We start from the raw sequence: 17,885 nt of genomic DNA, 5'->3' as shown, positions 1-17,885 counted from the left end.
AATTTTATCCCTTTCCTCATATTTATACCATGATTTTCAAACACTTCAACTGTGTATTGACTTTTACTATGTTTCCCCATGCACACTGAATTAACTCTTTGGTGAAGTTATATATTTCATCTCTTTTAATCTTTCCACATAAATCAGCCCTCCTGATCCATTCAGTTGCCCTTCCCCTTCCAGTTTATTATTAACTTTAAGGTAATCAAACACTTTAATTTTATAGTCAAATGGGTTCAAGGGTCTGTCACCAGAATCTAGAAAGAAAACAGGGGAAGATTCATCTGTCATCATCATTATAAGGGAAATGTTTCCATGCTATCTATTCCCAGGTTTCCAGCATTTATTCCACTGTCACTATAACAAGGGGGTTTAGTTAGGTCTGGCATAGAAAGGGTTGGTATGATCTCTTATTCTAAAAATAGGAATCCATTCAGAAGCTTTGAGATAGAATCCTTATGTTTTGCTTTACACAGTATGACACTCTAATTAATTATATGTCTGTAACTAATTATAACTAACTATAAGTCTGCTTCCACAGGGTTCATTCTTAACTATACATTAGCTTTGTATTTCGCAGTTCCAGAAACTCCTGTAGTTCATGGTTCCAGAAAAAATGATTACATGCTTTAAGTCAAATTATATCAAAAGGTACCAGGCAGAATAAATTCATATTTTGTTCTTATAGCTCATATTATATAAAAGTCTAGTTAAAAGAGTACTTTCACTCCATAACTTGCCCTTTACAGGTTTTAAGTTTGAGGAATATGCCACATAGTTTAGCTTGAAAATAAAAAGAATTGCTTTACACTACCTGCTATCTACAATTATTATAATTTGGCAGACAAATATAATTACAGCATGTGATGCCTGTTTATGTCTGCAAAGGCTTTGATTGTGTAGTCTTGTCTGTATTACACCCCAAGACAGCATAAACAATTATGGTGTTGTAACTCTAATCCAGTACTAATGCCCACAGCTATGAGTGTCACATCAGATTCCATGGATTTATTTGATTCTCACAATTGCCTTTTCCAGGTGAATTTGACCACAATGAACAGAGTATGGTCCTGTTTTATAGGTCATTATAAAGACAGAAGATCATTAACAATTATAGAAATTAATGGGGATTATTTAAACAATAAATATGCATAATAGATTACTGAGTATCCTAGCATTTTGTTATGATAGTGGCAAAAAGAATAGGGATTTCTGGATCATATCATTTTAATGATTAAAATTTTAATTAGATGAGAACTTAGGTTTTGGAGACAGTTATTTTTACTGAGTACATTATGATTGTAATTTGCACCAACTGACAGTATACTAAAGATAATAATTTATTTATTAGAAACCTTGGTGGTATTTTGATCAAAATAAAATTAATAGTCAAATTGTGCATGTATTTATTTCTAACAAAAGTCTAACAGTATCAGATTTAGGTTTTAGTATGTGAAAGCCAATAAAATAACAAAAAAGATTTGTTTTGATAACTAGTTGATTTTATTTAGACAATAGAATTTAATTTATAGTTGAGTTGCATTTTGCTGGATATACGCTCACAGCACAAGCTCAATGGGAAATCAGATGGTCAGAGCAAAGTACCTGGACTCCTGGGTGACGCATGGACGGCATGAGAGGTCACATGCTCCCAGCATCATGGACGGGAGGGACTGGCCAGCAGCCGGTGGGAGAGTTAGTGGGAGGAGGCTGGCACAGCAGGGGTCCAGCCCACCCACATTCACCAGCAAAAGTGGGGGGAAGTGGAGTAAGGTGGGACTGCCCTGTACTCTCCAGCAGGAGTGGAGCAAAGTGACCAGGGGAACAAAGCTAACTGGAGCCACCTTGCTCCACTTCTCCTGCCACTGCTGGTGATTGTGACAAACTTCTGGCTCTATTAGTCCCCTGGGCCACCTTGGTTTTGGGAAGAGATGGGGGTGGGAGCAGAATAGGGGTGAGGAAAAGGCAGGGAGAGGGCCCTGAAGAGGCAGTACAGGGACAGAGCAAGGGCCCGAGGGCAGAGCAGTAGAGGTGATGGGTGGAGCAGATGTGGCCAGAGGCAGGGCCTGGGACAAGGGTGTTGACCCTCACCCCCAGCCTGGGGACTAGCTGGGACATGTGGCTGGTGGTCCCCTGAGTCCTCCCTTTCCCTAGTCACCTCTGGACCAGGGACTTAGATGATTTCATTTGTCCCCTGCTAGAAGCAGCAGCTCCCATGGCTCCATTGCTTACTGGGGGTATGTCTACTCTACAGAGTTTTGTCAGAAAAATGTCCATTTTTCTGACAGAATCTGAGTTATGTCCACACTGCAATCGCATTCTTCCAAAGTAAATAGAAAGAACACAGGTTTTTTTCCGGAGTTGGTAATTCTCTTTCTATGAGGAAGAAGTCTTTTTCTGAAAGAGCTTTTTTGGAAAAAGGCGTGTGTGCATGGGAAAGAGGAAGTTCTTTCGAAAGAAGAGGAAAGAGGAAAAAGCATAGGTGATCTGGTGGCCACTCTGTCCATAGTAATCACATCTTAAATGCGAGATAGCGTCCATTCAATGTGGATGCTATCTTTCGAAAAAGTAGAACGCTTTTTTGATGCACTTTTGTGTGAGGACGCTCTCTTTCGAAAGAAGTGTTTTCGGACGATCTCTTCCGAAAAAAGGTTCTTCTGAAAGAAGCCTGCAGTCTAGACGTAGCCTTGCTGTCTTTCACTTCTTATCCATAGAAACTGGAATATCTTTCTTATACTGCAAGTACTGGTGGGGGAGGATGCTAAGCAACCTGTATTCTGCTTTCCCTGAATGCTATGAATCTTAGTTAACAAATATAAAGTGCTTAAGATCCTCTAATGAAGGATGCTATAGAAATGCAAAGTGTTACTACTAATGAAGCAAAACACGTTCAAAACCTTTCTTTGTTTCAATAATTAAATAACTATATATTCAGCTTTAAAGATTGCTCAGGAATATATTATGGGTTTTATTCCAGTCACTATCTGCATAAATAATATGCCACTTTATGCAGTATCTTATAAGTGGGAAATCCTTTTCCCAACCTTCATAAAAGGGTACAATAAAAAGAAATGGAGACCTAATCTTATTATTCACTTTTCTGCTATTCTACTAACTTGCCACTATGCCTCTGAGAGGCTCCGAAGCAAAATAAAGAATGGATTTGCCTTAAAAAAAGAATTCCCAGATGAAGCAAATGCACTCCTGTACTGTAGCTGTGCAGAACAAGCACTCTGGAATACTTTCAAATATTTTACCAATTACCCTGTCCCAGCCCCAGCTCTCTCTGAACTTTGGAAAAGGATCATTCAGTAACTCCATGCTAATGATGGAAAACAGAATGAAGCTGCAAGATGAGGATATAGCTCTTTAAAAGCCTAATAAATGTTAAAGCTTGTGCCAGGTGCCATGTTGACAGCTCTTGAGTCAACAGCCCATGCTTATCCACAGAGAAGCACATAGAGCACCAAAGCAAACTTCTTCACACAGTCTTACTTGTGCATGGGTGGGCAAATATCAGCCCCTGGGCCAGATCCTGTCTGCCAAGCCCTGGCAGCCACCACACTGCTGTATTTACCTGCGCACCCCAGGTATGGGGGAATCACAGCTCTCATTGGCCATGGATCACTGGCCAATGGAAGCTGCAGTTGCCCATCCCTGCAGAGCTTCAGGAAAATATAGTGACAGTAGCCCCATTTTATTGCCCACTCCTGTACTAGTGTGTCTCAACCTTAATTTGCAGGGTCCAAGATTGAATCGTCGCTCGACCAATTAGTAGTAACTTTCTGGATCCTTTTTTTCCATGAACCTCATATTTCTGTAAAGATCATCTCTTTAGAGCAGTGCTTACCAACCCGCTGATCGCGGTTGATTGGGATGGCTCAACCAGTCAATCACGAAGCATTCACAGCCACCCCATTTTCCTCCACCCCCAAGAAGCCCCACTACCTAACTCCAGTGACAATGGAGATAGTGCTGGCTTCCTGTGGGGTGGAAGGAAGTCCGGAAGCTGCGCTCCACTTCTGGGGTTTCAGGAAGTGCGCTGGCTGCTCCCCCTCCCCCAAACAGCCAGCGCGATACCACAACCCAGGTCTGTGGCATTCTGGGAACTTGCTGCATGAGGGGTAGAAGTCCCCAGAGGAGGCGCGACCCAGGGCTTCCCTCCTTTGCCGGGTGGTAGGAGTCCTCCAAAGAGGCACTTGCTGGGGACTCCCTGTCCCCACCAACACCCTTTCCCCTGCCCCCAATGGCACCCTGTCTCCTGCCCCAGCACCAACTAGTTCCCTTCCCCAGTACTATGTCTCCTGCTCTCACCAGCACATTTGGGACCACATTAGTGAGGCTTGGGGGGGTGGGTTGGAGAAGGGGTTTTTTTTCATCTTACTTGTGTGGCCCCAACTGACTTTTCTGTGGGTCAGTGATCCCCTGACTCAAAACAGGTTCCCCGCCCTTCTCATACATAAAGACAATGCTGAAACTTTTTGTGTGTGGCATAATATTTTATTTAAAAATGAAGCCTGGCCAACAAACCCCAATTGGGGCCAAGCCCCCATCTGGCCGCAGCATCATAACACTCCTGCACCACCACACCCACCCAGAACATAGATCTGAGCCTATCATACACTGGAATCCCCTGTCCTGAGCTTCTCCCAAACTCCTGCACCCCCACATCCTCAGTCTTCTGCCTCAACACTTCTGCACACTCCACACGCCGCAAATCTGTGTTCTGAACCCATCATACTCCCAGCCTCCCTGCCCTGAGCCCCTCACAAACCCTAATCCAAACTCCTGCACCCTCACATCCACCAGCCCTCCACCTGACCCTGACACTCCCCAGCCTGGAGCCCCCTCCCTGAGCCAGCATCCCCTTCTCCATCTCCTGCTGCATCCAAATTCACTCCCAGAGTTTGTACCTTTCTCCCCTTCTCACACCCACCCCAGAGCTACACATCCTGTCTCAACCCAGTGAGGGTACTGCTAGACCAATGTTTCTTAAACTTTTTAACACCAAACAATAATTTTTTTTAATGAGGAACACAAAGGATTTTTTGTTGAGGAAAAAAAAACGTCACCTATCCCTTTAAGGGTAGCCATTTTGAATTCTGTTGTTTTCTGCGGTGTGCCATGCAATTTAAGAAACACTGCGCTATACTGTAGGAGTTTTTCCGGGATTCCAGAGGTATCCCGGTAAAACTCTTCTGTGTCCAAGGACAAATTTCTTCTTCCACTTCTTTTAGCAAAAGAGCAAACATGCCCTTTCAGTAACCTCTGTAGTCCTCGTTCCACAAGGAATAAGCGGGCTTCCAAAAGAAGCAGTTTTTCTGACATGTGGTCCAGTCTAGACAGGCCAAATGCTGGAAAAACCTCTTCCTACAAAAGAATCGGAAAAAAAGCAGAAGTGTAGCCATACCCTGAGAGCGTATAAGGGCTGGGGATAGCAAGTGATGGAGAAGAGAACAGAGAGGGTGGGGCTTCAAGGAAGGAGTGAGGACTTGCGGGAAGGATGGAGCAGTAGATCTTGGCTTGTTCTGACATTTAAAAAATGATCTTGGGCGTAAAAAATTTGGAGGCCACTGCTTTAGAGTAAGAGCTCTTGGAGGGGAAAGGATTGTACCTTGTATGTTTAAAGAGTGCTCAGAATACTGTGGACAGTACCTACCAGGAATAAATAATGGTTTTTTGTCATAGGACCACCACTCAGAAGAAACTGGACTGAAAATATGAACCATTTTTCTTATAGACAGTTGTTTACCATAGACTGGATTTGAACCTCTGACCTAGTGATGAATAGCTCAAAGTAACCCAGTCTTTCAGGCTGTGTGATCATACCCTATTTTAGCTGCAATTCATATAGGTTAGTATCAGCCAAGATGCTCAGACCTCCTCACATATCCTTTTTTCCATATAAATTTAATTCTGTATTTTATTGGGCACAAATTATGCATTTTCCCTAGAGGAACATTGACTTAGTTTTCTACCTACTTTCTTTTATCTTATGTTACTTTATAAACACCTTACATATCACCTTATTTAGTGCAACTCCAACTTTATATTATTGGTTTGCTGTTTTCTTTGTGTTCTTTCCTTTCCTGCACGTAGAATGATAGGGTTGGAAGAGAACTCAGGAGGTTGAGTCCAACCCCCTGCTCAAAGCAGGACAGAAGAAGTAAATCTGCTTTTTCACTTGGAACTGGGAAGAAATCACTGGCATGGAAAATCAGTGTTGCTTTTGTAAGTTGTGGTGGATTCTTCCTCACTGGCAGTTTTTAGATCAAAATTGAATGTTTTTCTAGAAGATATGTGGTAGTTCAATTGGGAATCAATTTAGGGAAATCCTATGGGCTGTGTTATGTAGGAGGTCAGGCGAGATGATCACAATGGTCCCCTCAGGCTTTGTAGTCTATGAAAAGAAAATATCCAGTCTGCAAATAATGAGTGCATTGTTGGTGAAGAAGAATAATGCCTTATTATGGAAGGGGAAGAAACCTGCTTTCCTTCATTGAGTGGTTGTGAGATCCCAGCTGAAGAAGTAGTGTCATAATGTTAATAATCTCATCATTTATTTGCCATTGTAAACTTCCCTTTTTTGGTATGGTAATTGAGAAACTTGTGGTGAAACAACTTTGGTAGGTTCTGGCTTTGTTAGATATCTTTGATTGTTTTCAATCTTAGAAATGTGGATTAGAAAGGAAGGTACGAGGTTAGCTTCTTCAGCCTCTGCCCCATCCCATTTTTTTTAGGACCAAATAAACCTAGATCATTTTAGCAGGTGTTTTTATCCATATAGTTAAAAAGTTTTTTCTAACATATAATCTAAATGTTTCATGCTGCATTGAACAGATTACTTCTTGCCCTACCTTCAGTGGGTAGGGAAAACAACTGACCACCATCCTCTTTGTCACAGCCCTTAACTTATTTGGAAGACTGTTATCAGGTTTCACCTCAATTTTCTTTTTCCTAAGACTAAACATGCCCCATTTCTTTAATTTTTTTCCTCATAGGTCAAGCCTCCAAACATTTAATCATTTTTATTGCTCTCCTTTGGTCTCTGCAATTTGTCCACATCCTTTCTAAAGTGTGATTACCAAAATAGAACAGAATACTCCAGCTGAAACTTCAACCGTGCTAAATAGAGCGGGACAGTTACCTCCCATGTCTTACATATGACACTTCTGTTAATATACTCCCAAATATTAGCCTATTTTTGAAGGGCATCACACTTTTTACTCATATTCAGTTTGTGATCCATTATAACATCCAGGTCTTTTCAGCAATGCTGTTGCCTATCCAGTTGTTTCACATTTTGTATTTGTATGTTTGATTTTTTTTCCTTCGTAAGGTGTAGTATTTTTGCACTTATCTTTAATTAATTTAATCTCATTCATTTCAGACTAACATTTAAATTTGATAATGTTGTTTTGAATTTTAATCATATCCTATAAATTGTCTATAACCCCTCCCAGCTTGTTATCAGCCACACATTTTATAAGCATATTTTCCACTCTCCTATGCCTTACTAGTTTGACTGTGCACCATCATCAAGTATGTTTTTTTAAGCTGTTATGTGCCTACCTTTTTATAATTTGATCTAGACCACAGTTCCTTAGCTGGCTTATAAGAAAGTCATGTAAGACTGTTTGCTATTGCTTTCAAGGATGAGGAAGGAAGGAGAGAAGTGCGTTATGGGATGCTGATGCCATGTACCCAGAAACAACTCTTGCACAGTTTTGGTCCCAACTTGCACTGGGAACATAACCCAAAATGCAATGGGGTGCAGCAACTGTGGGATAGCTACCCACAGTGCATCGCTCTCAAAGTCAATGGTAGCTACCCTATCAGGGGCACACTACTTCAAACTGTGTTGAATTCTTGTGCAGGGTGGGGACATGCTCTTCAACCTTACAAAATTGGATGTTAAAAATCAACCTTAATAAATTTGACCTTATCTCTGTGTAGGCGTCGCCTCAGTCACTCTAATTTGAATATAAAGAAGGAAATCTTAGAAACAGACAAAGGTGAAGTTTGTATTTATTTTCATCAGATTGCTAATAAACTCAACCCCCTACAAAGGTGAGTGACTTTGATAGTACATCTTGATTATATTTTTATGAGAGTGGAAAAGCTAATGATCACAGTATAGCAAAGATATTGTGCCACTCTTTGCCTGATGTTAAAATGACTTACAGAAGCCAGGTTTCTGTACTAATTCCACTGGAAATATTAGCATCTTTAGTAGTGCTTATCATGAATCTGGAGAGATGAGACAGGTGAGGTAATACCTTTTATGGAACCAATTTCTGTTAGTAAGAGAGACAAGCTTTCAAGCCACACAGCTTTTCTTCAGGTCCAGGAAATAAACATTGTATTTAAAAGTGACACTGAGTTAGTTTTCCAGACCTCAAGAAGAGGTCTGTGTAAGCTCAAAAGCATGCTTCGCTCACTAAAAGAAGCTGATCCAATAAAAGATACTACCTCAGCCATATTGTCAGTTTCATAGCCTGGAACTGACATGGCAACAACACCACTTTGCACCTGGGCTGTGTCTAGACTGGCCAGTTTTTCCAGAAAATCAGCCATTTTTCCGGAAAAACTTGCCAGCTGTCTACACTGGCCGCTTGAATTTCCGCAAAAGCACTGACTTCCTACTGTACGAAATCAGTGCCTTTTGCGGAAATACTATGCTGCTCCCATTCAGGCAAAAGTCCTTTTGCGCAAAACTTTTGCGCAAAAGGGCCAGTGCAGACAGCTCAGAATTGTTTTCCGCAAAAAAGCCCCGATTGCGAAAATGGCGATCGGGGCTTTTTTGCGGAAAAGTGCGTCTAGATTGGCACGGACGCTTTTCCGCAAAAAGTGCTTTTGCGGAAAAGCATCCATGCCAATCTAGACGCTCTTTTCCGAAAATGCTTTTAAAGGCAACTTTTCCGTTAAAAGTATTTCCGGAAAATCATGCCAGTCTAGACGTAGCCATGAAGTTGCAGAGCCAGTTGCAGAGCCAGTTTCAAATGGATGAGATCTCACACCTGAGGTTCCTCTCTTTCCTTTTAAATATATATTTATTGGTACTGAGTACTTGCATATGATCTCCATTGATCTCTTGTGTGGGTCATCAGAGGGATCAATTCTGTCTGTGTTCTATCAGATTTAATGTGTATGTGAGGCCATTCGGAGTTATAACATAATTTGGATTGTGTTGCCATTGATATGGAGATGATAGATTGCTCTCCATCTGCACTGAATTGTGAGGTATTTTTGATTTCCCACTCTCTGACCATGGTTAGAACATAGAGAAGAATGAACTGGGGGAAAGTTAGTCCAAAATCTGATTTTGAAAAGATTGCTGGTAGACTGGGGAAAACATCTGAAGAGGATGGGGCTTTCCTTCCACTCCTTGTGCACATAACTCTGACTTCTATGATATATATAGCTGTTTTGCAGCACAAATTTATTTCTCCACAAATTTTGAAGGCACATTTATGGAAGACAGATAGTAAAGAATTAAATGTAAAATGGTTAGTTGGGTACTGTTTACATGGGCTACTACCTTTCACCCATCTGATTACATTGTCATGGATTAAGGAGATTTTTCTTATTCAAAATAAATGTAAATCAGATCAGGCAATATAATTCACAAGGTATACTGTCAGTTGGTTCTCTCTAAATGAGTTTAGAATTGTCTGCTCACCTACAATAGGCAGAGCAGGGGCATTCATTCATGTCACTCTTATAATCGAGGTTTCTGCATGTATTTTTGCATTCTCTTGTTTAAACACTTAGGCTATGTCTAGACTGTAGGCTTCTTTCAGAAAAAGGCTTCTTCCTCGTAGAATGAGGATTACCAATGTCGGAAAAAACCCTCTTTTTTTAAATTTCCTTTCAGAAGAACGCGATTGCAGTGTGGATGTAATTGAAGATTTTTTTGGACAGAAGGCCATTTTTCCAAAAAAAAACCCCTCTGTAATGTAATGCCCTAAGTGACACAACACTACACCAACATGAGAAGCAGTAGTTTCTGCTTTTCTTAATGTAGAGGCATGCAGGAAACTAAAAGTGTTTTCAGAGAGTTGCTAAACATTCATATAAACATCTCAGATTCAGTTTGTAGGGTTCATGTGAATTTTTTTTTCCAATGTGCATCCATTTGCACCAGTCTGTAATATGACTCATTAATTTTTTCAACTAAAAAGAAATGCCAGACTTCAATGAGCAGTCTTCCCACGTTCACATTCCAATCCAACCCGGGAAAAACAGAAAATAAATGAATTACTTGATTTGTCCTCCTCCCATGCAATTTGAAAGAAACGGATGACCTAATTTTCACCTCCATCATTAAAAAATAAAAGTATTTCCATTTACCTCCTCATCTCTGCCACAGAATTGGCCTTGTTTTCCAAGGAGGTTCTGAAATTCTAACAAATACAATAATGTGTATATATTATTTGTATTACCATTGCTTAATATTGTTTGGGGACTTCAAAAATCAGAGGATAGGCTACAAATTTTAGAAACACAGTTTTTATTCAATAATTCTTAAGGATTCCATCAAGTTTCAGTGTCTCATTGGAAAAGCCAATCAGTAGACAAGCCTATACATAAAAATTCACTCGGAGGTTAAAACTAGAGACTGGAGAACTTTGAAAGGTTTTGTGCTTCAGATAATCATCCAAAGTTCAGTTGTTCACCCAGGATTCATTTCAGAGTACAGGACTGTACCTTCATTACAGCCAAAGAAAAATAGAAACCTAGAAAATAGAAAGAAAGGCAACAGGTATTGAGAAGGGGGAATGAATATTGAAATTCACTGAGAACACACAAACAGGCAACACCTAGATAACACAGTGATTAGAAATGTTATAAAAACTATTAATTATGTCCAGCATGCTGGGTGCTTTGCTCTTTAGCTTTACTAGTATCTGCCCCTGGGGTCTCTTAAAAATTCTAGTTTATCCCAATTTCAGCCAGGCTAGCAATACAACAGGAAATTCTCAGTTCATCAATGATATAATGGTAATGCTATTTCTGATTTATGCTGCTAAAAGTTAAAGGCGACTCAGGCTAATAAATGCAGCTACTTTTTACAGTGCTACTTTTCTCCTGCTACTTTTTACAGTGCTAATCCTGACTGAAACTGGGCAGTGAGGAGATGACCAAAAATGAATTAGTTCATTAAAAAGAAAAAGTTATATGAAACATTTTTCAACCTCCAGAAAGATTTGGTTTGATTTTGGAGCTAAAGTTCAGATCAGTTCTTTTGTTTCCTGTCAGGTTTATTCTATCCTAAATATAAATTTACTGACATACATCTGATGAAGTGGGTCTTTGCCCACAAAAGCTTATGCTCCAATACATCTGTTAGTCTATAAGTAGCCACAGGACTCCTTGTCGCTTTTGCAGATCCAGATTAACCGGCTACCCCTCTGATACTTGACATAGAAGAGTAGCACCCAGTCTCTGATTCTATTTTGTATTCTAGGACTAGAGGAAAGGGAGGAAATAGATTTATTATAATCTGTCCAAAGAACTGTGTAAGTCTTACTGTCTGCTGAAAGACAGAGCACATTTAACTGTTCACTAGAATTACCTCCTGATATTCAAGTTAAACTTCAGTATTTAGGAATAATAGAGATTTTTATTAACCCTATTCAAGTGTTTAAATCTCATTGAACCTCAGATATCTAAAGTGGGGAGGGATGTCCCTAAGCCTCACAAAGTGCTTGAATAGTTCCATACCCCTAGAGGATCACAGCTGTTATTTATTTATTTATTTGTCTTACACTGGAGTCGAGATTCAGTTGATAGCCTTAAGGGTGTGTTTTTGAATAGAAGATAGAACCAGATGTTATTCAATTAGCAATAGAATATGAGTCCCCTCTTTCAGCTCAGAGGCTTGTTAAAATGTTTTGTGGCAATAACATTATTGCCAGAGGTAAGTAGGTCAGGTTTCAGTACGACTGAATTATCTATACTTGGCTTACAAGAGGCCCAAAGATGTGTGCCACTTTGAATGACATGTGCAACAGTTTTCATCCTCTACCATGAAAGAGCACTCAAGGTGCTACATAAGGGCGAAATTATGCAGCAATCTTGGCTCTGTCTCCACCCCCACCCCCCAAACCTAGAATGCCTAGTGATGTCCATAGGCATTTATTTCCATTTGCCGCCTCCAATGTGCATATACACAATGGTAAAAAGGCTGCAGCCATGCTATCTATTCACTCATTAAGGTGTCCAAAACTGCACATTGCTTCAGATCTAAAAACGGGAACTGCTTTAATCTCAATATCTTAGATGAAATGTTTTATTTAGGTTGAAAGCAAGCATATGTGAGTTTCATTTGTTATTCTGATACAGTATAAAACCACTGACATGACAAAGTAGCATTCAAAGTCTAATTTATACTATTTTTCTGAAACAATGTGAGATTTTAAAAAATACAGGTGGCAGCTTGCTAATAAATCAATTTAAAGACTTGGTTTAAATTTTAAAAAATATTATAAACAAATTCTGGCTTAATGTATTATTTATTCCTGAGTCACACACAAAAAATTTCTGTGTAGGGTGGACCATAATAGCCTATAAGAAAGTCTGACCGGTTTGCAGATTTATGGAAGCTCAGTTGGATTTTAATTCCAAATATAAAATACATGTCATGCCCACAGGCAGAGTCTTAGAACCGCAAGAATGATCTGATGACTGCATTACCATGAAAGCACTATTAATGCTTTGAACCGCTGATATTGCTGTGCAGGTCCAAACATATAATTTTAAAGCATGCGTGCAATGCAAGCCTCCTGGGACAAAACTGTATCCTTCTGTTTAAAATGAGCCACAAAAAGTGCAGTAAATAATAGAACAAAACATTTTTTTGAAACACGGGAATATAAACTGAAAGTAACGAATAGCTAACAATTTTGTTAATCATTACAATTACACCCAATATAAGAAATGTGGAGTTTATCGAAGACAGCTATTTGATTCCAGACAGCACTGTGTATAAAGGGAATTTTGCAATTGGCTACAGCTTCAGCTTTTCCATCATCAACTTCACACATGAAGGTCCTCAGTTCCTGTCAAAGTAACTGACACTCTTATGCCAGTTCATTTGATCTCCAATCTACTGTAACTCCATGTAAACAGTTGTGAAGAAAAAGTAAAACAAGGTCACAGAATTGTGAAATAGTTCTGAATCCTAAATACATGCCTGTAAATTCCTTTTGTGTGTTATTTACTTAACTGAATATGCATTATGGCCCTAATTATAGTTTCTCAGGTAGAAGCTAACTTGTGTGCATGTATTTTACTGGCTGTGTGGTTGTACAAATTATTGATTTTTTCATGTGTGTGCTCAATAGAAGTCAAATCCAATGATGCATATGCAAATATGTGTCTAACTCAGGCCTAAAAATTAGGTTCTATCTTTCTTTCCCATTATATTCCATAATATACATTTTAAAACTAAAGTTCTAGCATAGAGGGTTCTAAAAAAAAAATGTAGAACCCCGCATTTATATATCCAAACATCAGTTGCAAGCACAAATCATGTTTTTCGCATAGCTATCCATTTTTTTCAAATGCCCAATTTTTTCATAGAAATGAAAGAATTTTCTGGTGCCACCCTCATAGCTCTTGGCCTCAAAAATGTGGCCTGTAAAACTGATCATGGAACTTTTAAAATGTATTTTATCTTCATCCAACTCTTTCTGGGCTAGATCCACAAAAAGTACTACAAGTCAAGATACAGTACCTAATTTTTAGGTACATTGCCACTCATAGAATCAATAGCCCTGGGTGATGTCCCCAGGCTTCCTAAACAATGCATGGAGAGAGTTAGCACCTAAAAATGGGACTCACAAAAGTCAGAATAGGGACCTTCCTAAGGTTAGCCAATGGAAAATGCAGAGGGTGTTGCCTAAGTCCCATCCCTTAAAGAGAATCATGTGCTTGTCTCTCCCTGCCATGAACCCTCTTCTCATGTTAGGTGCCTAAGTCATTTCTTGCCAAAAACCTTGGAGGAGGGAGAGGTGATTATGTTAGTTCCTTCTTGCAACTTTTGGCTTAGAGATAAAACTCAGAGGTGGGGTTCAGTTTCCTCCTCCTCTCTCTGATATGGAGCACAGATTTAACTTAAGTCTCCTCCTCCTGGATGAATGCCTTTACCACTGAGTTGTGTGGTCATTCTGTGGCAAGTCTTTTTCAGTTTCCCCTGTTGAAACTATCTATTTGAGAGAGTCTGGCTGTGAGTGTTCCTTTCTGTCTGTCTGTTTATTCAAGAACTCCTTCAAAATATTATGCAGCTTCCTCTTATCATAATTTAAAGCAAGGTAAAGGTTTGGTTGAGCCAGAAAAATGGAATGTGCCTGGAATGGTATCGCTTCTCATAAAACAAAAAAGGAGAGCCCTGCTATATAATGACCAGCTGGGAGCAGCAGAAGATAAGGGATGGAAAGTAGTGACAGTTATACTGCATAATGACCACAGCGGAAGCAGCAAGGTTCCAGAGATGGGGACTGGGACAGCTATAACCCCAGTGAGGCAGCAGGAGGCAAGGGTGTAGAAAGGAACAATTATCTACTAAATATTTGAGTTTGTCTGTCTGTCTACCAGCAAGGAGAAATGCATCCTTCCCCTGGCTATTCTCACTGTAGCTGCAGGGGCCATAGAGAAGCACTTTTCACCTGGTCCCAAGCTGCTGCGTTGAGAAAGAGCTGGGATACTCCTCTCTCCTGGGAGCAGCTTGTATATTGAACCCTTCATCACAACCCCCTCCCTGCAGAATGATGATATAAATGAAGAAACATAAAAATTAGTTAAGGACCCAAGCAACACTCGGTACATCTTCTAGTTATAATATGTATTATAAGATATGAATGGAGTTGAGAAAGGAATGCATTATATTATGATTGGTTATTTGCTTTCTGTGTTGGAATGAAATTTTATAATACTAATTACTAAATGTACTAAGTGTATTTTTAATAATTAGAGCCATTAGTTTTTGTCAATGATGGCACAACAAACTAAAAAGAAAAATGAGCAGGGTGAAATGTCCTGGGAGATGCTCCTCTTTAGATTCCTTGTTAGGACTTTGGCACAGCCAAAGATGAAGCTATTCTAATAGTGCCATGCTCAAAGGCTACATTTATCCCAGTACCAGGAAAGGACTTTCTAAGCTGGGTGAGTACAATGTAAACAAGCTCAATAAAGCTTACAATTATGTATATAACTACCAAACTACACATCTTAATTTAAGGAGCTCTGTGGAACTAGGGACACAACACAGAGATGTAGTTGGGAAAGAGTTAAATAGCTCAAGCAATCCAGTAGCTCTGTGTATTGTAAACAGAGATTCATACTAGAACAGATGGAAACTTCCCTATTTTCTGGTAGTGTTCTGTGATTAGATATGCATCAATAATAATAAATGGCTCATAATACATTTGAAGATGGAAATAGGGTTTTCTTTATTAACTTGGACAGTAAGTGGTAAGTGTCAAAGAAAATTGTCTAGTGTGCATTTGGCCTCAGATGGTGAAATGAAAAATGACATCACCTGATAGTTTCCTCCTGAGGATAAAGATGTGCTGACTTCATAAGAGGTTTGACTAACTCAGGAGCAGATGGTGATATTAGTTGAACTGGAGCATCAATTAATAAAATATCTAATAATATTTATATTATTGATCTAATGATAATTTACTGATATTAATGATCTAATGCAGAGATATCCAAACTGTAGCCTATGCACTATTAGTGCTTGCTTATAGTCCATGGAGAGGTGGTTGTTCACATAGTTTTCTTGCTTCCATATTCTCCTTGTTTCCAGCTGCTAAACTTGACATTCAATATTTTTTAATGCTATCTTTAATGTATGCAGCTGTTGTGGTTTCAATAAGGATATTATGTGATCGCAAAGTAGTCCATTCTTTTGCATGGTGGTCCATTCTATGAAAAATTTGGGAAAGCCTCATCTAGAAGTCATTTTATGGACATCATAGGATGCTTATAGGAAATATCTTGTCCCTGTCTAGAGATGTTGTAACATTGCAACTACATTGCTACAAAATTCTAGATTTCCATAACTACTAAAATTCAGTGACTAGCACATAGAACTAAATAAATCCCAAGTGTAACTCCACTGAAACCAAATGAAAATTTTTCTCCCTGCTCACTGTGCTCACTTGTGTAAAGTTCAGAGCACCCATACATCCCTAGCGCTAATTCTAACAAAGTGTCAGGAATGCACATATGAGAACTGTTAGCAAGGGTGTCAGGGCAGATCCCAGCTATCACATATTTTGTCCATCTAAATGAATGGCCAAATTTTACCTACACAGATAATCTTTTAAAGCTTCTACATGGGTTTCAATCTGTTCTGCTTCACAAAGTTCTCATATTTATAATATAAAACTTGAAATAAAAAACACAGAAAAGTGGTCAAAATGCATTCTAGGACTGACTATTCACCATGGTCTGTTTGGTCACAATAAGCCACCCCTTTTTTCTGCTAGAGCAAAACAAGATTTATTTTATGTTACTCCTGACTGATAATGGTAAGTTCCTGTGGTGTTTTTTGCCTAAAACACAATATGTAAATCAAGAACACTCTAGGGGTCAGTCATATGCTGCAGTCTAGATAATTCTCATCCATATCCACTTCCCTTTTATGTTTACTAACTTTTGTGTTAATCTATGACTAGGATGCCCTTCTCATGAATGTAATCTATTTTTGCAGATGCTGTTTTAAAATTGATTAGATCACAGACACGCCTACTGAAATCATTCAACCTACTGAAGAAATAGAATGGGATTTGGATTATAGGGTTTCAGATAACACCAAGTCCCTCCTGAAAGGTATGTTATTTCTTTTCTTTGTTCTGCTCTTGGAAAAGTATACTTGTGTTTTTCTTTTCCTTTTCTTTTTTAACTATATAGGTCACAGCATTTTTTCTGCACTGGGAATTATAAGCTATAAAGAAGATTTCCAAACCAAAATCACAGTCTTACATGAGTGCTGAATAAAACTAATCAGATGCTGGATGGTTCACAAAGGGTAATTGGTAGGTTATATTTGGTCAGCACTAAGGTCATTTCTGAGATAACAGGAAGAAGACTTTCTTTTAGATGCCAGCACAGAATAATTGAATGACTTCTGTTCTAAGTACTACCTGTCCATAACCATTTAAGAGCACAAACAAAATTACACATATATAGATGTGTATAGATCTATCTTTGTGTATCTATACATGTGTATAGATGTATACACATGTATAGATCTATCTTTCTTCCTGTACCTTTTACATGCTACAGATAGAACTCCAATTATTTGAGGGTCTCAGGGGACAACCAAACCCTGTAAATAAATGGGGAACCTGGCTCTTGAATGCAGACTTGAAAGCCTGCCTATTTCCCTCATTCTAGTCAGTTGACCAGTGTCCGCAAGACCAGGCAGCTTCAGCACAACAGGACTCCAGCACGTGCATGTTGTAGTCTTCATGAATTCAAAGGCCTTGGAGGAGCCAGCTGGCTGTCTACAACTGGGGAACCAGTCAGTAAATTTTGAAATCTGTGATTTTGGCTTGAAATCTGGGCTTTTTGAGCTTCAAATCCTGCTGGGCCTGCTCCTTTGACAATCAACTCATTTTTGTAGGAACTAAAGTCAGTGTCAATGCAAAAGGATTATATGGTTCTGGTTTTAAGGGAATGTTTTCACACCTGCTGAGTTGTGCACAGCACTTTTTAAGCATTAATATCCATATGTGCTATTGATTGTATTTATATCTGCTGAGTTTATTTATCCTAAGTGGTTCCATATGTGTAAATGCTATTACCTAGGTGTGTGTTTTTTTGTAATATATCAGCTGCATAGAATTCAAAAATGTACAAGCAGATAT

The 17,885-nt window shown here is 39.2% G+C and overlaps 1 long non-coding RNA gene across 1 annotated transcript in view; it reads left to right on the top strand.

The window, feature by feature from the left end:
• The window catches only part of LOC142828975 (uncharacterized), a 129,392-nt gene extending 112,547 nt beyond the window's left edge, over positions 1-16,845 (top strand). Inside the window, exon 3 of the long non-coding RNA XR_012903165.1 lies at positions 16,727-16,845. This is a non-coding gene — a long non-coding RNA (uncharacterized LOC142828975). The remainder of the gene's footprint in view (positions 1-16,726) is intronic.
• The last annotated feature ends 1,040 nt before the right edge of the window (positions 16,846-17,885 follow it).

The sequence above is a fragment of the Pelodiscus sinensis genome, chromosome 4 (assembly GCF_049634645.1).
Source record: "Pelodiscus sinensis isolate JC-2024 chromosome 4, ASM4963464v1, whole genome shotgun sequence".
Lineage (NCBI taxonomy): Eukaryota > Metazoa > Chordata > Testudines > Trionychidae > Pelodiscus > Pelodiscus sinensis.
Note: the sequence above shows the minus strand (reverse complement) of the source record. Positions and strands in the feature narration are given on the sequence as shown.